The following is a 23,939-nucleotide window of genomic DNA, read 5'->3' on the forward strand; positions in this document are numbered from 1 at the left end:
TTACCCAATGTGTTTGCGTTTTTGAGAAAAATGAATTCACAGTGGTCGTATATTGTTGTAACCGTCGTCCGCCATGTCATAATACATCAATTCGATTAGTGCTCCCACCGACAGCCCCTCGCCAAAATCTGTATCATATCGATATTTAGCGTTCAGGGATCGTCCGTTCGGAAATTATCCCCCACCGCCCAACCCACCCCACCTTGTGAACTCAATCGAGGTTATAACAGTTTTCCGCAAGCTTTTCAACACAATAGAGATCCGATTTCTCAAATGTATAATGGATCCTTATCAAACTTGGCCAACATCCTATATATATTTTAAAATTCCAACTGACAAGTGTTCTTCTACCAGAGGTGGGAACTCGAGTCAGGCGACTCGGACTTAAGTCATTGCGACTCGAGACTCGACTCGAATTCGGCAGTCGTGACGACTCGCAACTTGAAAGAGCTTGGGCATAACACTAACTTATCTTATCAGGGGCGGGTCGAGGAATCTTTGCAGGAGGGGGTTTGCCAGATTCCTGAGACAATGTATGGAGGGTGGGGGGCATAGGACAGCCATTGTTACGGAAATTTGACAGTTGACAATGCATGATGCCATTATCGTCCCCAAATTACGTAGGCATACATATGCACTGAGCTTTTTGAAGAGAGATATCTAACATCAATTATGTCTGTATCATTATCTCGCGCTTTGAATGCCCATCTCATCCCACCATCTGATGATAAAGGATAAAGCACACGACCGTGCCACTTTTCTCATAAAAAGTGTTGTTTTACAAAAAAAATTTATGTAGCAATGATTTGCTGACTCCAGGGGCGTGCTGGCAGGGAGTTTAGGAGGACGGTGTCCTCCCAGGCCCCCATTAAACAATAAGTCCACCCGTATAAGCGGGCCCCCCTGAGAGCTCTAATTTTCACGCGGAATCCCCTCAAAAAATTGAGAGTGCGCACGCGAAAAATCATACATACACAACGATTAGTAAAATATATTATGCTGACGTGCAAATGTCTGTCACCTTAAGGTGAAATGGTCTTTGATTAAAACAATCGGTGGTGCTGATAGCATAATTGCATTTCCTGCATTTTTGTGTTAGTATCATGTCTCATAGAGACTAAAGATTCATACATGTATTCATGCCTCGATATGTATAAGATGCAATTTATTATTTGGATAAAAAAACATTGTATTAGCATTATATTAAGCAGACCTGTCATGAGTGTCTTGTGTAGTACAGTAGTATGTCTTATAGTCAAAATAGCAGCATAAATTTGGAAAATATGATACCTAGATTTCTCCCAGAAGTGCTTGCAAAACGCGTTTCCCGTTGTCAAATTTCAAAAAATTTCTGGGGGGAGTACCCCCAGACCACCCTACCAGCGCCGCGCCTAGACCGAGGGGCCCATTGGGGGCCCGTCCTCCCGGGCCCCTTCGGGGCCAGCACGCCCCTGGCTGACTCATTTGATGAACTGGCGACTTGAAGGGGACTCAGTTTCGTCAACTCTTAGGACTCGACTCGCCGCAGTACTAAAGCCAGCCACTTGGGATTCGACTAAGACTCGACGTGTGGCGACCTGGGATCCGAGGTCCCACGACTTGCTCCCACCTCTAGCTGTCTTCTACGTACACCACAACGTGTACAAAGGACCTCGGCTTTTCGTCCCACCCAAATGGCTAGACGCTGACCCTGCCAGGCCATCCGTATTGCAACATGCTTAATTCGAGACTGCAAACCTTTACCCTTGCCCTGTGCATCTATCTGACTCTTCGGTGATACTTTCTAGAAGAAGTGCAATCTTCGAAGTTATATCTATCTATAATTAATAATTCAAATATCTGGGTTCTCGCCATACTTCACTTTCCGAAACTGTTCTTGACTGGCTGACCAGTGTGAGCCGATCATTTGGAACATTATTATTCTAAGAAAATTTCTTCAACCGCACACATTCTCAGCTGTCGGTAGTGGGACCAAAAGGACAAGAACGATCATGCGGAAGACAAAAAATATTATTTCAAAAGTAAATTTCGACTTGCTTCGATTGTTTGCATTTCTTCGGTGTAGGTCATATTTCGGTGTCATGCCAAGGCTAACCTACGATGCTTGACTTCGGATATTCCTTCATGAAATCTAATAATACATCGAAATAACGACAGTCTTGCTTTTCGATTTGTCAAGGGCATTCATGGCTTTATTCTGGGGACGAGGTGTTGAATTGGTTATGGGGGAAAAGGCACGAGCTTCAACTAGAAATTTTTGAAGAAACAGGCGAGATCTACTTATTAAGGCCACCTGCAGATTTGGTCATGGCCGTCGAGATGTAAATAGGGTCAGGGCACATGCTTGTTAACGAGATTGCGGGTTAGGGTTAGGATAAGGGCTAGGTCTAGGGTTAGGGTAAGGGTTAGCGCTAGCCCTATGCCATCTCGTGACCAAATCTGCAGGTGGCCTTAATAATTAGATTTAACCCTCTTCCAAAAGGTTACATCTATTTGATAAAGCCAACTTCAAGTTCGGTCAAAGGTCACGAGATGTAAACAGGTCTAGCGCTAATCCCACCCGAAAATCTTCACACAGAAACTTATAATTGCATATTCCATGTCAAACATGCAAAATCATAAACATATCCGACCAGTTCCATAACAAAACATCTAGCACAAATTTCCCAACATTAGACCAACTTTCATACAGCAGTTCAAACATAATTTATCTAATTTCATGGAGACAATGCGACAAACAATACGTGGGGGAGACCCAGAATGCACTTAGTAGTACTAGGGAAAGATTTAACGGTCACGTACCGGTCAGACATAATCACCAAAAAAGACAAACCAGTTCCATAACAAAACATCTGGCACAAATTTCCCAACATTAGACCAACTTTCATACAGCAGTTCAAACATAATTTATCTAATTACATGTAGACAACGCGACAAACAATACGTGGGGGAGACCCAGAATGCACTTAAAGTAGTACTAGGGAAAGAATTAACGGTCACCGGTCAGACATAATCACCAAAAAAGACAAACCGGTCTCAGTTCACCTCAAGCAACCAAATCATGACATTTCTGATCTAGGCCTAATTTAGTAATTGTCACACCAATAGAAAAGAGTAAGAGCAACTTTGAAACTCCGGAAGAAATTAAAACGTTTAGGCTAAAATTAATTCTGGATTGACAAATTGAAAACAACCTTGACCAAAATTTAGCTGGCCTTGACAAATGGATTTAGCCCTTCCAAACCCTAGTGTAGTAAAGGCAAGTAAAACGAAATTTTCAACTATAAAAAACGAAATAGGAATAGGATCTGTACGTGTTTTAAACAGATTGATATGAGCATAACCATGGTCTGATCCCTACAAAATCATACGCGAGTTATGTCCCTTCCCAGCGGTTATTCAGCAATGTCAATGAGCAAGCGTGATAGTTATAAACTCAAATTCACATATTTGGTACTAGGAACATTCAAACATTAAAACATGGTATTGAATTATGTGAGACGTGCTGAAAGAATATTGGTAATAGGACTAGCTTGCAAAGATTCGTTTCGTTTTATAATATTGTTCTCTATATCGTCTCAAATTTGTAGTTGCCACATATTGACAACAACACTCACCTAGAAAATCTTTCGACTGGATCAGTTGCATTTAGGTTTCTTGTTTAAGAAGAAATGATCTAGGGCCTAGTTCCAGTGAAACAAAGTAAGGCACTTAATAATTATTTTCTGAAAAGTGAAATGCCTGTAGATCTACCTTACCGTATTTGTTGCAAACACTGTGGCGTTGCTAACACTTACGATGTACTCACATGATGTAGGCCTATCGGATCACTCCGGCCACAACAGTCTGACCTTCTCTTACTCTAGGCCTATCCGTATAATAGGCTATTTGCATTCTCCTATCATTTAGGAACTGTATCTGATCGGACGATGTCCGCTGACAGTTCCTATAGCTGCAATAGCCATTAAAATCATCAAATATAGGCTGCTTGGCCGAATTAGGAATTTTTCCTGTTTATATCGATATATTCCAAAGAATGGCTATGTACTATAAAAGACTAAACGAAAATAGCAATAACTTAAGTAACTCATTACTGAATTCTGCATACCAGGAAGACATAAAAATTTCGCAATCAAACCCAAAACTCTCCTGGTATGCGGCTATCCAAAATATCTTCAAAAAATATGACATTCCTCCAACAACAATTTCGAGACAGAATATCAAAAGTTCAATAGAAAGTAAGTTTAACGATCTCCTTGCTGAATCTTGCGGGCCGAACCATAAACTCAGAACCTTCGGATTATTCAAAAAGAAATTCAATAACACTCCAAAATATCTAGAGGTTGTTAATAATAAGAAGTTCAAAATTGCGATGTCTACCCTACGATTAAGTACTCACCAGCTTGCCATTGAAAGGGGTAGATATCTTAAGATACCACTCCAGGATCGTTTCTGTAAAAAATGCAATGCAGGCAAAATTGAATCTGAAAAACATTTTCTTATGGAATGCCAAAATTATAAAGATTTAAGAAAACAATATATATATATCAAACTCTTGACAATACTGGTCTAACCTTTTCATTTGAAAACCTATTCGACCCACCGAGTATTATAGCCACAAGTGTCGCAGCCTTTGTCTACTTCTCTTTTCTTAGGAGAGACATCTGTTAAATATGCATGATATTTTATTTTCTTTTATGTGCGCACGCTTTGTTTTGTATTTTGATATATTATGTACCCTGTATGTGGGTCTTATACTGTCGAGTTATGTGATTTAATACTTTGTACATTTTGTTCCATATGCAGGTTTCATACTGTTTATTTATGAGTGCTCTAAATTTATGTCCGTCCATATTTGTGTATCCGTCCATTTTTTTGCACCTGTATATTTTGTATATTGTATGTTGTCCTCAAGGGAGGTTCCGATGCAGTATTGTGTGTCTTGTGTAATAATTGTCATATCGTTATAATTTTTATGTACACGTTTATATTGTATGCTGTCCTAAATGGATGTTTCGATGCAATAAAATCTTATCTTATCTTATCTTATATAAAATACCGCTCATCCCCACCTCAAATCTAAGGCTATTTTTGAATCCTTTCCTTAACGGACTATTTTTCACTCAGATTCTTCTTTGTTTGCCAAAGAAATCATTTCTTGCCACAGCTGACACACATATTATTTATAATAATTCAACACTATTTTGATTTCATGCAAAATTTTGAGATTAAAAACATACACAAAAACGATTGGACTGATCAACAACCATTACGAGACCCGAACATGCGCAGATCGCATGTTTATTTAATCGCTAAATTCAACTTGAACATAGGGCAGGCTAGTGAGTGTTGAATTATTATAAATGTGTCAGAATCACGCCATTCACGGGGTGTCATGTCACTTGAAAATACAGAAAAAACTGTTTGGTAAGATAAGATTAAGATTTCAGTGTTCCACTCTTCACTATTTGTAACATACACACTAACACTATTTATGGAATATTTAATTACTGGTTTTTATTAACATTAATGATAAAGACAAGGGTATCATCGTCGAAACCTTGCATGTTATAAACCAGTAATTGTATTCCATAAATAGTGTTAGTGTGTTAGATCTACTGTTCAATTACTAAATGCCACTTAAAGAAGTATTTGTAACATAATTACTTATTTCCATGCAAACTGTGAAGATATGACTATGTGTTGAAAATTTTGCAATTGAACATAATTTTACTTCATCAAAGCTTCGAATAGTGTATACGTATCAATTGCAGCCTTAGATAAGAATTATCACGGCTAAAAATTGCAGCTACTATATAGCAAGCGATAGGAACTGTCAAGGAACTAGTATATTCCATAGACAACACTAGGGACCGGGTATCATTCAGATTAGATGAAAAAAGGAAAGAAACTGAGCTTACCATCTATAATCTAATACACATATTCAGTTAATAGATTGCCATGCAGAAAGTATTAAGAACACAGTGGGTGCTAAGGTGAAGGTGACGGATTTAGACCAAATTTTGGTGGTGGGTAGGGTTAGTCCCAAGACCTCCATAGTTGCAACCCCAATCAATTCTGTCAGTCCTATAGAGAGAAAATCAAATTTATATATCATAAACTGTGAAAATGGTGAAAAACCATAAAAATAATTGTAAACTTTTGATGGCTCTTTATATTAGATATTGTATATAAATGATCTTGTGACATTTTGTAGCTGAACTCATCCCCTAATCACCCTATATGGATATATCTCTCAGAACCCACTCAGGTCTATTCCAGGCTGGATACCAAACACTATCAATAATTCCTATCATTTTACGTACTAAGTTCAAATCTATATAGAGCACTCTTCCTGCGGATGACTGCCATGGGGTCATTATCAAAAATAGGAGAGACATCCATATTTATGATATCAAAAATAAAAATGACCGGAATCCACATACTGAGTGAGCGAGCGTATTTTGAACTTTATCTATTTTGTGGAAAAATCAACTCGTCTCCAAGCATTAAAGTCAGAATAGAACGTTTTTAACTCAACGTTCCTTTAAAATAAGACACGAATACTAATATGGGGACTGATTTCAATTTATGATAAATAAAAAATTCCGGAAAACACCGGAAATAATACCGGAAAACATCGGAAAATTATCCAAAAACACCGAAAAATTCAGAGAAAATATCAACAGGAAATAGAATGAAAACCATACTTGCTGGAACTGCTTAGAGCGATCTCTAAATATAAATTCCACTCATAGGTCATAAATATTTTCTGAAAACACCAGAATAAAGTACCGGAAAACACTGGAAAAATAATAAAAAGCGAACGGAGATTGATAATAGGTTGCTACTTGGAAGAAACTTATTGACGTGCATCCATGCTTTATTTTCGGCTTTTTACTATGAGACCCAGTAGAATGTATGGTCTTAACAGGTTCTAAGCTTGGTATCCAACTTAACCGGAAGTAAATCGTGTACGCAGGTCAATTAAAATAGTTTCTTCCATCAGTACAAATTAGTCAAGCAAGGTCATTCTCATTTTGTGATATGCACTAGTATAAAGATTCATTTTGAATGAAATGAAAGACAAGGTATCTCTTTACATTACAAAGAGGTGTACAGTTGTCACAGTATTTCTTTTCCTCAGACTGATTATAAGTTTTATCCTGACTGAAAACAACTATAATCTTTACATAGATTAGAATGAAAATAATGAGTAACTATGGTCATTTAGTTCTTACATCATTCAATTTGCAGCCACCTGCAGTATGGTCCCAGATCACTAAATCTATTCTGCTAAATGGCTAGAGTTCCTGATTGTAAAAAAAGATCTATAATTATGGTTCCAATGCGATACTAAATCATGAGATATTGAGGTTTATACAATTTTATAAAATACACAAAATAAACTAAAGCTAGTTACATATAATAATGATGCTCAATCGCCGGCATAACGGCCGAAAAGGAGCATTTTGTAGTCATTTTACTGATTTTGCGAAAAAGACGCCATTGCTGGAGACCAAGCAAACACCGGGACGAGTGTTCAGTCAGAAACTGTCCAGGTCTCAATGAACAGATGTAGAGAGACCGGATAGATGCTACTCGATCGATTTTAAACGTTAGATAACGAATTTTCTTATATTTACAGGCCGCAACTAGGGCTAAAATTATCTGAAAATGGCATTTTTCAAGTTGCCCCCGCAGGTTAATGGAGTGGGCAGTTCTTAAGTTCCGCTCACTTTTTTGGTAGAGCTACTTCATGACATCATACCACCCGGATACTGATAAATTTCATATCTTCTATCTACTCAAAGAGCATTGCAAACATACATAGATCTGTCATTTTTTCGAAAAATTTAATGAGCAGTCAAATTTAAGATGGCTATAGTAACTCAGGGAAATAGATATAAAAATCAATACTTGTGAGGAATTGAGGGCCTAGCAGACCCTCTTCAAATATTGCCTGAGATGGGGTGGATAAGTTGAAATAATTCTGTGGAGCTCCTGCAAAGTAACGCAAAAATCTACTGAAAAATCAGCTATTTTACGGTAAAAAAACTAATTGCCCGCTGTAGGCTGTACAGGCGGGCGATGACTGAAATATTTATACCTGTGATACAGGACCCCTAGGGGGTCATATAGCAATAGTCTGATGGGAATCTTCAAACATCACACCTTAGCACATTTTCAAGATTTTGCCTGGTCCTCTCGCGAATACGTTCTTAAATACCATCAAGATTCATCAAAAAACGCCCAGTTTGTGCTACCGTTTAGTTTAAGAAACACCGTTTAGTTTTGACATTGGTCATCTAGTTTATGACCATTTAGTTTAGTTTTGATATTGGTCATCCAGTTTATGACCATTTAGTTTCATAAACTAGACAACCGATGTCAAACTAAACGGTAGCACAAACTGGGCGGTTTTTGATGAATCTTGATGGTATTTAATACTTTCTGCATGGCAATCTATTAACTGAATATGTGTATTAGATTATAGATGGTAAGCTCAGTTTCTTTCCTTTTTTCATCAAATCTGAATGATACCCGGTCCATACATGTAGTGCAATATGAATATATTATAAAAAAAGAACAGGAATGCAATGCCTGTTGACACCTCAATTTTACAGGTAAGTTAAAGATACATTATGGGAGATTTTTACAGAGAATTGGCCATTCTTGCTATAACAGTTCAAAGGTAGATGATGAAAGAAGAATATTTTGAAAATTTCAGTCAAATTACTTTATTCTGAACATAGTTATCATCGTTGTAATATTTGACTAGAAATGGTAGTGAAATGTGCCTTCACCGTGGCTGATCGTTTGATTGACAGGCGTTAACTCCACCTACATATCTCGATTATCAAGTAAAGTTTTCAATGGCATGCGGAAACGCTCTACAGCGGCCTCGCTAAGTACACTTTATCATTTAGCCTCGGTCTAACTGACGTATTCTCATCAGGATGCGCCATATTTGAATTAATTGATAAGTGAAATCCTATTTAAATCCGAGCTGTAGCTGAGCCATCCGTGGATCTACAGAGTTGATTTTGGGCTTGTTGTTTAAATAAAGATCTAATTTATAATTTCTATAACATCTGAAGCCTAAATTAAGACTTGCAATAATCAGATTTTGCTCTTGCATAATGTATGTTTAACAATATAAATGGTGGTATTGATATTAGAGTTTCAATCTGAACTGAATAATAATGGACATTTTCAAATGACATGAAGAATGGTACCGTTGCTATAAACAAAACTATTACCAATAATTTACAATCTAACATGGTACATAAACGTGAAAACAATCACTAATTAACATCACAATATGCATAATAAAATACAGTACTCTTACCATATGATGCCTAAAGATTTAAAGAATTCACCACAGTGAAATTAAGGTTAAAATTGCCAATACGATTATGGAAGCACAAAAAAACAAGCATGTTTTTTTTGTTTTTTTTTAAATGGAGGGAGAGGTAAATGAACAGTAATTGGCTAGAAAAGTCAAGCATACCGCTATGTCACTGGTCGAACAAGCGGCTTACAGACAGTTCACCCAAATCTAGTTTTAGTCAAAATGTCCACAGTCATTTCTTCCAATGACGGCACATCATTACAGCCTTTTCCAGAAAGTAGTGAGAACTAGTTTGGTGTGACATCGGTTTTACTGATTAGAAATTAGGCCACAGTAAAAACGGAAACAATTGAATGTAAATCAGTTTATGTACATTCATACCCATTTGTGTCCACAGGTGCCATAGATAGAATAGAGAATTAGCTCCTGTAAATTGGCTGTAATGCCATTTAAACAAAGACAAAGTCAAGAAATCCTGTAATTCTAGACCTGGTCTTCTTCTCGTAAGAAAACAGATGGTACATAATATTTTGTGTACCATTAATGAAATAATGATAAAATATTAATATTTAGGCTATGCGTCAATTTTTTATTTCTTTACCAATATGGCCTTATTTATGCTGTTTTGCAACCGAAATCCCAGTCTATGCCCACCTGAATTCCATATTCAATATTGTGGAGGATGGGAACAGAAAAAAATGCCATTGTATGGGGGTGTCCTAAAAAAAATTAGAAAATGAGATGGCTGAAAACATGTTTTACTGCTCTTCCAGGCTGTGAGTACATCAGCCAGAAAGTGATCCATTAATGAGGTATTTTTAAGTTGTTTTGCACAGGACCGCTGCCTGCGAGCGCCTAAACAAATGATGACAATGCCCGAAAATATGTTGCGCATAAAGCAGGTTGGCACTAGAAGCTGTTTATTTGTAATACACTGTAGTCAGGTCAGTATATGGCCCTTGATTGTATGAAAATCGCGTTGTGAGCTTGTGGTCCCTATAGAGGTCACAATTTTTATCCGATTTAAAAAAAAAACATGTCAATATATCATAGTTATACACTAATGATGGTTGAGTTCGAATTTCGTGAAAATTTGACAAAAATTGTACGCAAATACTTGAAATAGTGTAAAAATATGGTATATCAAGGTTGTGGACCTGCTAGAGGCCAAAGTTTTTATCCGGTTTGGGTGAAACTTTAAATATATGTTTTTATCGTAATGATATTGGTACCTTTTGATAATCACACATATCCGTCATCCGAACGTAACTTCCTGGATCATGGCCCCTGATTGGTCAAAAAATCGCATGTGGATTCTCTAGAGGTCACAATTTTCTTTCCGATTTTTAAAACCGTTTAGATGTATCACCATTCCACCATAATGAAGGTTGAATTAGAATTTTGGGAAAATCGAAATGAAACCGCCCGACAATATGGCCGCTCTTTGTACGCAAAGTATGTACATGTAATACAAAGATAATGGACCCTCTAGAGGTCACAATTTTTATCCAATTTTGATGAAACTTAAAACATATCTTTATATTCCAAAAATCTCAGTCCCTTTTGATATTTGCACATTTAAGAAGATGGCCCTTGATTGCACAAAAAATCCTGTTTGTTTTTAGCTTGTTCTCTATCCATCTCTTGCAAAATGTGGGCGTATCCTGCCTGGCAGCCGCTGGTTCATTATTTGAACAACAATTATAGGATATTAACCTACCCAAGGTTTTTTTATGAGATATAACTGCTATGGACATCAAAGAAAAAACTACCGCCAGTTGTATATACACACGTATGATACATGTATTAAAGATACATTATGGGAGATTAGATAAAGAGCTGGTAGTTCTCACTATAATAGTTAAAAACTAGATAATGTAAAGGGGATTTGCTGAAAATGTCAGTTAAATTGATCCACCCTGAACCGAGTATTGAGTGATTGAATTTTTGGCCTAGCCTCGATCATCATTACTTAAGTCGGTACGATAAAAAACATAGGAGTCTCGATTATCCATTTTTGTATGCCCACATGGAAATGTGGTCATATATTGCCGTCGCCCCCGTAAGTCCGTCCGTCCGACCATCGTCCACAATTTCTTGTGAACACTCTACAGACTACATTTATCATCTGATTGTTTTGAAATTGATATATGTTGTTGCATTAGTGAGATGAAGAAGCCTATTTAATTTCAATAACTTCTGTTAAGGATTATAAACTTATTTTTACTACCAAACATATATAAGATCTAAGAACTATAAGTTAGTTAGCAAGGAGTATTGAGTGAATCACTGATAATGAGACCAAGGGAGATGGAAGTAGACATAAAACCCCATGACCGAACAAGCAAGGGCCATGACAGCTGAGATGGCCAGTCACAAGTCTATTGATAATTTGATTCTTGGATATTATTGTGTACTGTACCTATCTCCCTTGGACTTCCAAGCGTTATGTTATAGTTATTATATTCCTGTATGTACATGTAAATATATGAAGTATGAAGAATATAGTTGTACACAATCTATGAATTACACCTCCAATGTAGTGTAGGCTGTGTACGTTTCCACCATTGTCCAGAGGATAGACTGTAGAGGTCTGTCAAATTTGCACCCTGGTGATAGTATTCTCAAGTTCTTTGAAATGTATTCCGGACTCAAGATGTACGTGTACATTATAAGCTTATGAAAAATTTGCATTGTATTTCAAAATAAAATTGAGTCAGCTATGCAGGCAGTTACAGTCCTTTGCTAACTTTTGTTTTCCTTTTGTTTTAAGTTCTCACATTACATTACCATATTACCTTCAGTACTAATCTTTCCTCGTGGTGTCGTAGTGAGTTTTAACGTCCAGATTTGTTTGAATTTATGCTATTGGATGATTTTGAATGACTGACAGAAGGACCATCCCATTACTAATTGAATGCCATTGCTACCAATGGATTTGTTATTTCTATAATAAAGAAAAAGTTAAATGTAATTTGTGTTTTTCTATTTTGGTGTCCCATCATAAAAATGTAACATACGCAACCAATTAATTTTCTTGAAACCAAGAAAGACAAATTGGAATTAAAACCAGTAACATTGGAGTCCATTATAAGGCTTATTATTTAACATTAGAATTGATAAATAGAGATTAAATGTTATTGCCATGGTAAAATGTGACTAAACACTGTACGCGCAATAAGGTTTGTAGTTTTTGGTTTTGAAGTATTTTTGCCTTAAAAGCGTAAAAAATCTGGATGCTGTTGTTATATTTTTGGTCAGATGAACTGTGTTCTGATATAGCATATGAAAAATTGTGTACAGTTTCGAAAATTGTACCAAACCTGAGTCACTATTTGTGTCCTGTGTAACATGCGCAACACCTAAACATTGAGGCATAAAATCAGATTTTTTTAATTCTCAGAACTTACATTATGTTTTCGTTCTAAAATATGAAAATGTTACATATTTTTATTTGTATGCAGATAAATTTAAGCAAAATTAGTGAAGATTTATTTTCTAGCAATAATGTCACACTTTTGTGCACAATACCAAAAAGTGACCCATATATATATATATAGTGTAGTCTCTTCACCACATTGAAATGGTAGTTCACAAAATTAAGTGATGCCAGCAGCTGTTAATTATTTTGGGGAAAAGACAAAAAGCAATCATTATATTGGGAGACATCTGCTATTATTATTCAGTGATTCACAGCAGTAAAAGTCTTAGATGTCTCATTTAAATTGTTTCAATGGCATTTAGTAATTGAACTGGAAATACATGTACACAGTAATGTCACTCATGGTCAGTGATAATAAGTTATTCCATAGAATTGTGATGGCATGTATCATGTTTCAAGATATGAGATTTTTGAGAATCTTTTTTTATACGCCCACATTGAAATGTGGTCGTATATTGTCGTCGCCCCCGTCCGGCGGTCCGGCGTCCACAATTGCTTGTGGACGCTCTAGAGGCTAAAGTTAATATCTGATTGACTCTAAATTTATACACAGTGTTTGAGGTCATGAGACGAAGAAGCCTATTGATTTTCAACGATTTCCGATAATTACTGCCAAAGTTATGGCCCTTGATCACTTCAAAAAATCTTGTGGACGCTCTAGAGGCCAAAGTTAATATCCGATTGACTTTAAATTTATACACAGTGTTTAAGGTCATGAGACGAAGAAGCCTGCTGATTTTCAGCGATTTCCGATAATTACTGCTAGAGTTATGGCCCTTGATCATGGCCAAAGTTAATATCCGATTGACTTTAAATTTATACGCAATGTTTAAGGCCATGAGACGAAGAAACCTATTGATTTTCAACGATTTCCGATAATTACTGCCAGAATTATGGCCCTTGATCACTTCAAAAAATCTCGTGGATGCTCTAGAGACTAAAGTTAACATCCGATTGACATTAAATTTATACACAGTGTTTAAGGTCATAAGATGATGAAGCCTATTGGTTTTCAGGGATTTCTGATAATTACTGCCAGAGTTATGGCCCTTGATCACTCTGAAAAATCTTGTGGATGCTCTAGAAGCGAAAGTTAATATTCGATTGACTTTAAATTTATACACAGTGTTTAAAAGGTCATGAGACGAAGAAGCTTATTGATTTTCAGCGATTTCCAATATTTGCTGCCAGAGTTATGGCCCTTGATCACTTTGAAAAATCTTGTGGATGCTCTAGAGGCCAAATTTAATATCCGATTGACTTTCAATTTATAGACAGTGTTTAAGGTCATGAGACGAAGAAGCCTATTAATTTTCAGCGATTTCCGATAATTACTGCCAGACTTATGGCCCTTGATCACTTCAAAAAATCTTGTGGATGCTCTAGAGGCTAAAGTTAATATCCGATTGAGTTTAAATTTATACACAGTGTTTGAGGTCATGAGACAAAGATTCCTATTGATTATCAACGATTTCCGATAATAACTGCCAAAGTTACGGCTCTTAAGTTATCATCCGATTGACTTCAGATTGATGCAGAGTTTAAGATCTTGAGACGATCAAGTATATTGATTTTCAATGAATTTTTATGACTTGAACAGTTAAATCCATGATATTAAAAGCTTTGCATACAAAACGTTAGCATGGGGCAGAACTTTATAAAAACCAAACAAATTCTAATAGTTTTCTGATAATTACTTTGTGAGTTGTTGCGCTTAATCAGATTTGAGTGTATTATAAATGTTTCATTACCGGACGATTTAGTTGCTGTGGGTATGTTTCATTGCCTGGCAACCTATCTTTAATATTTCTGGCAATGTTACTGTTTCAATAGCTTAGTCATGAAGAGGAATCATATCGAATTTCAGAGTGACTGTTTGGATATATTATGACAAATAAATTTTTGACCTCTAAATGAACTCAATGGCACAGAATGCTGGTTTGCTGGTTGAATTTTCATAAACTTTGTAACATGAATGCAAATTAATCATACTAACTGCTGTAGGGTTGCCAGTTAAGTACACACATGTAAGTAAACTAAATTTTTACAGTATGATGACAAAATACATTACAAATCTATCTATGACATAATTATTTTCTTTAAATTCTTTTTTCATTGTTTTATTTAAAACATTTGCATGTCTCCTTATATAGTATCAAGTAAGAGATAAATATTACCAGGGATGTGTCCACGCCGGGCGTCACTATTTTTTGCCGCCCAGCACAAAGAAAAAATCGAAGAAAGCCGCCCAGTCGTATTTAAACCTCTTCGTCCTTCTCTGTACACAAACTCAGCGCTCAAAATTTACCACGGAAAACGGCAAAGCCATGGTAAAAGCCGACGCAAACCATGTCTGCTACAGCATAATTTATTTTTGTGTGCCGTAGTAGACCAAATTAGTTTAAAGAAAGAAAGAAAACAAGTCGTAAGTTGCATGTGCATTACATTTTAGTAACCACGTGTTCACAAACTGGCATTCATTTCGTGCAATGTTGCCAAACGATTCGGACAAAGAATTATTTTAGTAACCACGTGTTCACAAACTGGCATTCATTTCGTGCAATGTTGCCAAACGATTCGGACAAAGAATTATTTAAAGCTAATCAAAGTGCAGAATTTATGCAGAAAATATTTAACAAGCATTTAATGTACTCGGATATTTCGGATTGTGAGATACAGATGATAAAAGTTTTTATACGCCCACATGGAAATCTGGTCGTATATTGCCGTCGCACCCGTCCGTCGGTCCGTCATCTGTCGGTCCGTCGTCCACAATTGCTTGTGAACACTCTACAGACTACATTTATCATCTGATTGTTGTTTGCATTAGTGAGATGAAGAAGCCTATTTAATTTCAATAACTTCTGTTAATTTCTTCTGGGGTTATGGCCCTTGTTTCACTTTGTTGCACCTTGTGAACGCTCTAACAACAAAAGTTATCAACCGATCTGTATGAAATTTATATGCATCATTTAAATTAGTAAAACAAAGAATCCTATTGAATTTCAGTAATTTCCGTTAATTACATCTAGAGTTATGGCCCGTGTTTCACGTTGTTGCACCTTGTGAACGCTCCAACGACAAAAGTTATCAACCGATCTGTATGAAATTGATATGCATCATTTAAATTAGTAAAACAAAGAATCCTGTTGAATTTCAGCAATTTCCGTTAATTACGCCATGAGTTATGGCCCTTGTTTCACTTTGTTGTACCTTGTGAATGCTCTAATGACAACAGTTATCATCCGATCTGTTTAAAATTTATATGTATGTTTTAAATTAGTAAAACGAACAAGCCTATTGAGTTTCAGCAAATTTCCGTTAATTACACCGTGAGTTATGGCCCTTGTTTCACTTTGATAACGACAAAAGTTATCAAACGATCTGTATGAAATTTATATGCATCATTTAAATTAGTAAAACAAAGAATCCTATTGAATTTCAGTAATTTCCGTTAATTACATCTAGAGTTATGGCCCGTGTTTCACGTTGTTGCACCTTGTGAACGCTCCAACGACAAAAGTTATCAACCGATCTGTATGAAATTGATATGCATCATTTAAATTAGTAAAACAAAGAATCCTGTTGAATTTCAGCAATTTCCGTTAATTACGCCATGAGTTATGGCCCTTGTTTCACTTTGTTGTACCTTGTGAATGCTCTAATGACAACAGTTATCATCCGATCTGTTTAAAATTTATATGTATGGTTTAAATTAGTAAAACGAACAAGCCTATTGAGTTTCAGCAAATTTCCGTTAATTACACCGTGAGTTATGGCCCTTGTTTCACTTTGATAACGACAAAAGTTATCAAACGATCTGTATGAAATTTATATGCATCATTTAAATTAGTAAAACAAAGAATCCTATTGAATTTCAGCAATTTCCATGGCCCTTGTTTCACTTTGTTGTACCTTGTGAATGCTCTGACCACAAAAGTTATTATCCAATCTGTATGAAATTTATATATATGGTTTAAATTAGTAAAATGAACAAGCCTATTTAGTTTCAGCAAATATCTGTTAATTATATCTAGAGTTATGGCCCTTGTTTCACTTTTATGAATCTTGTGAATGCTCGAACGACAAAAGTTATCACCCAATCTGTATGAAATTCATATGCATCATTTAAATTAGTGAAATGAAGAAGCCTTTTGAATGTAAGCAATTTCCGTCAATTACTTCTACTAGAGTTATGGCCCTTGTTTTACTTTATTGAACCTTGTGAACGTTCGAATGTCAAAAGTTATCATCCGATCTGTATGCATATTTGAATTAGTGAAACGAAAAAGCCTGTCGAATTTCAACAATTTCTGTAGATTATTTTTAGAACCTTGTGAACCCTCAAACAACGAAAATTTTAATGTCATCTGTATGAAATTGTCTATTAAATGGCCCTAATTACCTACAAAAGAATAAATATTTGACAACCCTTGTCGATCGCTCGGACGATTTAGCTGCTGTGGGCGTATGTTTTGTTGCCCGGCAACCTATCTTTCAATTTCGAGTGACAAGACCTCAGTGAATGTGCCAACAATGCCGTGCCCATATGCGCAGAAATCAGTGGGATGTGAACTTTTTTAACAGTTGGTCGATGTGGTGAAATAATAAACATGATACTATTGATAGTGAGCGAAAAATCCTGTGTGCGCTGGAAGATATGAGCATATAAGATCTTATTTTTGGGATGTCTAGATACGTCTTGGAAGTAAGCAAAATAAAATGATGAATATTACCCACCGAATCCCGTATTTAGTTATGGGAATAGTTTCACATTATGTCACATTTACAGATTACAAATAAAGCTGATGTGGATATACTAACACAATCCAGAATTTGAGAGTTTTAGACAAGTTCTTGATGGTCAGATGAAGAAACTTTAACATGGGCCTGGTAAAGTTCGTTGTCCGAATTGTTTAACAACACTGTACAAATAAGTGAATAAAATGTTAAAAGAAAGAATTTGTGTCCTTCTTCATTGCAGAGTAGGGCTGAAACGATACGCTAAGCCACGATACGATACACTGTTTTTTAACCACCTTACGATGCGAATGCATCACGATACGCGTCTTTTTTTCTGTAAAATTGGATTGGGTTCTAATTAAACTTAATAAAAAACTCAAATTTGTTAATTAACTTTATTATTCATTTTGTAGATACACATAATAAATAAATAAAAATATAACCATTGTCTTTGGCGCTTAAAACCAGCATTGGCTAGTATAGTGGTAACTGGGTGAATGTCAATTTATATAGATAAAACAACAAGTATGTCTGGTCATTCTTATGCTAGATAATACGCAGTTTGATTAATTGTATACAAAAATAACAACTAAACATTGTAGAACTGCATTTCAGTTCCTCAAATCCTGACAATTAGTTCACATTTCTAGTTTCACTAAAACTGTACTAGTAACTGTTAAGTAAATTGGTAATTAATCCAACAATGAAACATTTTTCTTTAAGAAAATAAGAGTATCAACATTATCATTTGTTAGCGAATTTCTCTGAGCAGACACTATGTCTCCAGCTGTTGAAAAAACGCGTTCACTTGGGACTGATGTACCAGGGACACAGAGATAGATTTTGACAAGTTTAGCTAAATTGGGCATTCTGTCTGCATTTAGAAATACTTTTATAAACTTTGATTTCTTTCTGGATAACAGTTTTACTATTACAATTTGATTGTTTATCAATATCCATTTCGGTTTCAACAATATCACATAACAAATTCTCAATAGCAGATTTAGTTTTCTTTTCAACAGGTTCCTCAAACAAACTTAAATCAATACCATCTTGGTTGTCGTTGTTGTTAATATTACGGCTCTGAAATATATAAATATAAAAACATTGAAAGAAAGATAATTCAAAAATAATTTTATTTGTAATTAACTATTAATTACAAATGTAATATTTTCCATATATGCACACACTTTGCTGGTGAATATCTCACAATTATTGCAGATCTTATATAATTCAACAGCATTTTCTAATCAGATACCTACAACTTTCACTTTGCATGTCTTTTGCACAATTTCTTGTCTTCTAAAGGAGGTCTTATATTTTTTTTCCCTTTATTTTATACTGGATATATATTTGTGTATTTTTTTTTTTAATCAATTTTTATTTTTTTACTATTATACTTTAATACTGTGAAATGAACTGATGCAATAAAACATTGCAAAATATTTTTATTTTAATTTATTTTTTATCTTACCAAATCTAAACATTTATCTGATATTCTTGCATAAATTTCATCTTCATCGAAATTCTGAATTATTTTGAATCTTGGGTCTAAAGCAGTACACTCTTCTAAAAACTGTAAAACTCCAAGTTCTCTATATCTTGGATCCAAATTATTAGCAATTGTAGTTTTCAATTCTTTAACCATTTTCGAATCAGTCTCTTTTACAAACATGGAGTTCATAATTTTAGTTTTCATTGGAAGTATAATAGACACTGTTGGTACCTTCTCTGTACACAAAATAGTGGTAACAGTTTTCAAAGTCGACATTACTTCAATAATCTCATCAATATGGGTTAGTTCTTCATCATTTAAAACCACGATATCTTTATTCGATTTTTTGAGATCAAGACTAGCAAGGAACACAGCCTCATGCTGTTCCCTATATCGGCTCAACATGTCGAAGCTTGAATTCCATCGAGTGGAAACATCTATTATTAACTTATGTTGAGGTATATCCAGTATATCTTGTTTTAAATTCAAAAGGTTGGATCCCAAGGGGCTGTGGTGGAAATATGAAACCAATTTACGAACTTTTCCTAAAAGACGATTTACAGAGGCGACAGAAGAAATTCCTTTCTGGCTCGCAAGGTTGATTGTGTGGGCAAAACATCTTATGTTTGGCCCTAGTCCTTCAGAGTCTCTTATGGCATTCACAATATTTTGTGCATTGTCAGATGTTACTGGTATACTGATTCCTTCCCTAAATAAAGACCATTCATCAACAGCTTTTAGTAGTATTGTTGAAGGTTACTAGCTGTATGAGACTCATTGAAAACCCTGGTCTGTAAAACATGATTTTGAATTTCCCATCGAGAGTCAATAAAATGAACTGTTACAGTAATAAAACTGTTGGCGCTCCTAGAAGTCCACCCATCTGTAGTAAGACTCACACTTTTGGCTTCTTTAAGTTTTTCCTCCAGTTTGTCTTTCGCTTCACTGTAAAGCTTGGGAACAACATTAGTTGCAAAATACGTTCTCGAAGGTATGTTATACCGGGTTCTAAAGTGCGTACCATTCGTCGAAATCCGACATTCTCGACCTCAGAATAGGGTCGCATGTCATGCGCCATAAACAAACCAATGCTTCTAGTAATAGCATGTGACCTTGCAGAACCTGGTGGCAGTGGAGTAGTATTCTGTAAAAATGTTTGCATGCGAAGTTGTCCTACACCTTCAACTTGAGTCCGGTTCTTTTGTCCAGTACCTTCATTGGTTTCAACAAGTGATACAAATGTCAAATTTGATGTGTTTTTTACCGGTGAAGAAGTGTTGCTGTTTGTTGGGTTCGAGTCTGCTGAGCTGGTACTACTAGGAGTAGTAGTAGTACTGGGTCTGGTGTGTTGATTTGGTAGATTTAAGTACAAGGCATGGTGTCGAGATATGTGGGTGCTCATATTTGTAGTATTTCCTGTGTAACGTATCTGAGCATGGCAGGACCGACAAACTGAAACATCTCTGTTAACCTTCCTATTTCCATTTCTGTATGTGACGGGAAAACCAAAATATTCCCACACTTTCGATTTATACTGGGCTGGAGGCTTTTCGATTTCCAAATCACCCAATGTGGCAGTACTTGAACCTGACATAGGACTTACTAAGACTAATAGTAGTAGTAATAGTAATAGAATGGTGTTTATTAGCTGTACCCTCATGTAAAAACAAAATTAAAATTCTAAATTTGTCGGTATTCAATCTTGACTTCTCTGTTTTCAATCTCTCAACAGTGAGCACGATACCATGCGCGGGTTTCTTAGCAGACGAATATTTATGTTATATTAAATCTGATTGGATGAATTGTTAGATTTAACTATCTAACCAATAAAACGCGTTCTTACAATAAACGTAGTACGCGATTATTAGGACATGTACCGGTCTGTAAACTCCTAGACCAAAGCGGGCCACTCGGCAAACTTCGGCAGATTCCGGTAACCTACATCTGTCGAGGTTTGCCGAGTGCAAAGCAGGCGACTTTATAGTCCGCTGTGTTTGTAAACCACGAAAACTAGCTTCCATCAGCGATTTAAAACAAGTTTTAATTGAAAGAAACCACACTGTTATGCAAGTCACTTTATTTTTAAACTAATGTATCATGCTTTATACTAAATTATATCGGTAATCGTAAGAAAAAAAATAAATCTAGATATACCGGTTTTCACTATAAAAATATCGTTTATCGTGACAGTTAAAAAAATCTCGGTACACCGATTCACCGATGAATCGTTTCAGCCCCATTGCAGAGTCCGTAAACCTGTTCTAATATCATCAGAGGGTGATATCTGATATCGTCCGTCCATATCAGATATCACCTTCTGATGACGTCACACAGGTTGATACGTTTCATAAAATGCATGGGAGATCAGAGAAAATGACATCCCAAAGTGTGTAAGATGTTATATTTATAAAAGAATACATCACCCATCTCTATCAACCATACATTTGTATTATTATGTACATTATTTATTTATAAGCTTATTTATAGGCATGCATGCATGGGCTACACTATCTATAAAAATCTGTCAAAAACCTGAATTTACTACATGTACTTGTTTGAAGTGGGTGTATAGATTAAGTTTATTTTGACTAGGTCACTAGAAGTACTGTGAAATAGATAAACCTGTTTTTTTTTCTTTTTTGTTTTGATGAATTGCAAACTACTAGTATTGAAAATACTCAAACAGATGGTTGACACATGTGTGCTAAAGTTGTACCAATTGTATTAGTATAATTTACAATAGATTGTATAAACTCATTTTAGTTATACTTATAGTTTTAAGTAACTGAGTTAATAATAGTTTGTATTTTACTCCCAGTTCCCAGTGTTCATCTTTCTGTAAAGTTTAAAGTGATTAGACCACTGATTTGGGTTCAGAGTCAAAATTGTCAATCTCATTGCATTTTGTATGTTGGTATAAACAGGTAGTCAATAGTATTTAATTGCCAAGGGATATATGCACGTATAAGCCAGTAAAGCATTCCTCATGATAAATATGCAGTTAACTGCATATTTATCATGCAGAGAGGAAGAGATGAGGTTTAACATCTACATGTACTCATCACATTAAACTAGGTTATTTTGAAAGTCTCGGACTAACTTATGGTATATTTTTAATTAATTTATGAGACCCTACTCCTGGGCGAGTGCAAGCTCAGGATTGAAGCCACGCCACTTGACCCAAGTCAATGACAAACCCTATGATCTGATACACACGAGTTAGAGCACTAGTTTTACCAGTAGGCTGTATAATTTTGTGGGATGATGAATGATGAGGCCCTCTCTAGGACAAATCATTAAACACATGGTGGTGTAATAGTTTGATGAAATGTTGTCTTTTACTACATTACAGTTTGCTCCAGATAAGTTAGATATTGAAGGAAAACTAAACAGTGCATTTGTTTGTCACAGCTATTTAGGCTAATTCATTTTTATAGTCGATTTACATATATGTTGATAGAGATATCCACTTTATGGTATAGAATGATTAATTATCTGCCGTAGTTTTCAAATTTCTGCATTGCATGGGGGACCTTGAAGCAATAAAATAAAAGTTTTTTTAAGATCCCATATGTTGCTGTGTGGTATACAATGGAAAGGATTAGAAGCATATGTGGTAAAAAAGACCAGTTGTTGGTTGATGCATAATAAATACTATCAGTGTAGACTTAAATAACTAAACACTGGACATTTCTATTTGACTGAGACTTTTGGTGTATTTCGCCGAACATAACTGATTAGCAATTACAGAAACGATTGAATGTAAATCAATTTATATACATTCATATTACATTATTAGATATGTTTCAACCTATTTTTGTCAATTTCTAGGTTCCAAATATTAGCGATTTAGCTTCTTTAAAGAAAATTGATATGATTACCTGGTAAATGATTTTAATATGTACCATAGTCATCTTTTGTCCCCCGCCTTTCGAAGAAAGCAGGGGACTATTAAAATGGGTTCGTCTGTCTGTCCGTCACACTTTTTAGGACACAATAACTCTCTTTCTAATTAAGCTAGAATGTTCAAACTTGGTGTAGGTGTTTATTAGGTCAATGCCTTGATGGAGTTCGAAGATGAGCATTTTCTGCTTAGGGTAAGCAGAGATAAGCAATTTGATTGGTTGATGCTTTGGGACACAATAACTTTAATTCTAATTAAGTGCAAGTGAGGAAACTTGGTGTATAGTTTCATTACATCAATACCTTGACTAAGTTCGATAATGAGCATTTTCTGCTCAGGGTAAGCAGAGCGATAAGCAATTTGATTGACCAAGACTTCAGAACACAATAACTCTCCTAATTGAGCTAGAATGTTCACACTTGGCGTAGGTGTTTATTAGGTGAATTCCTTGATGGGAGTTCAAAGATGAGAATTTTCTGCTTAGGGTAAGCAGAGATAAGCAATTTGATTGGTTGATGCCTTTGGACATGATAACTTTAGTTCTAATTATGTGAGAGTGAGGACACTTGTGTATAGTTTATTACATTAGTACCTTGACTAAGTTCGATAATGAACATTTTCTGCTGAGGGTAAGCAGAGCGATAAGCAATTTGATTGGTCGAGACTTTGGAACACAATACTTTTCCTTCTAATTGAGGTTGAATGTTCAAACTTGGTGTAGGCATTTATTCGATGAATGCCTTCATGGAGTTCGATGATGAACATTGTCTGTTTTGGGTAAGCAGAGATTTAAGCAATCTGATTGATTGATGCTTTGGGGCAAGATAACTTGGGTTATAATGAAGTGAGAGGCTAAGGAGCAATAAGCAATTTGATTGGTCAAGGCTTTGGAACATAACAACTCTGCTTTTAATTGAGGTAGAATGTTTAAACTTGATGTAGATATCCATTAGGTGAATGTCTTCACTGAGTTTAATGATTAACATTTCGTGCTAAAGCT

General features: G+C 35.6%; 1 protein-coding gene across 1 annotated transcript in view; it reads left to right on the top strand.

Moving 5' to 3' along the window:
* Positions 1-3,441: 3,441 nt before the first annotated feature.
* LOC126814546 (equilibrative nucleoside transporter 1) overlaps positions 3,442-23,939 on the top strand; it is a 55,133-nt gene continuing 34,635 nt past the window's right edge. Inside the window, exon 1 of the mRNA XM_050539774.2 lies at positions 3,442-3,702. The gene's annotated coding sequence lies outside the window, so the exon portion shown is untranslated. The remainder of the gene's footprint in view (positions 3,703-23,939) is intronic.

The sequence above is a fragment of the Patella vulgata genome, chromosome 3, assembly GCF_932274485.2.
Source record: "Patella vulgata chromosome 3, xgPatVulg1.2, whole genome shotgun sequence".
Lineage (NCBI taxonomy): Eukaryota > Metazoa > Mollusca > Gastropoda > Patellidae > Patella > Patella vulgata.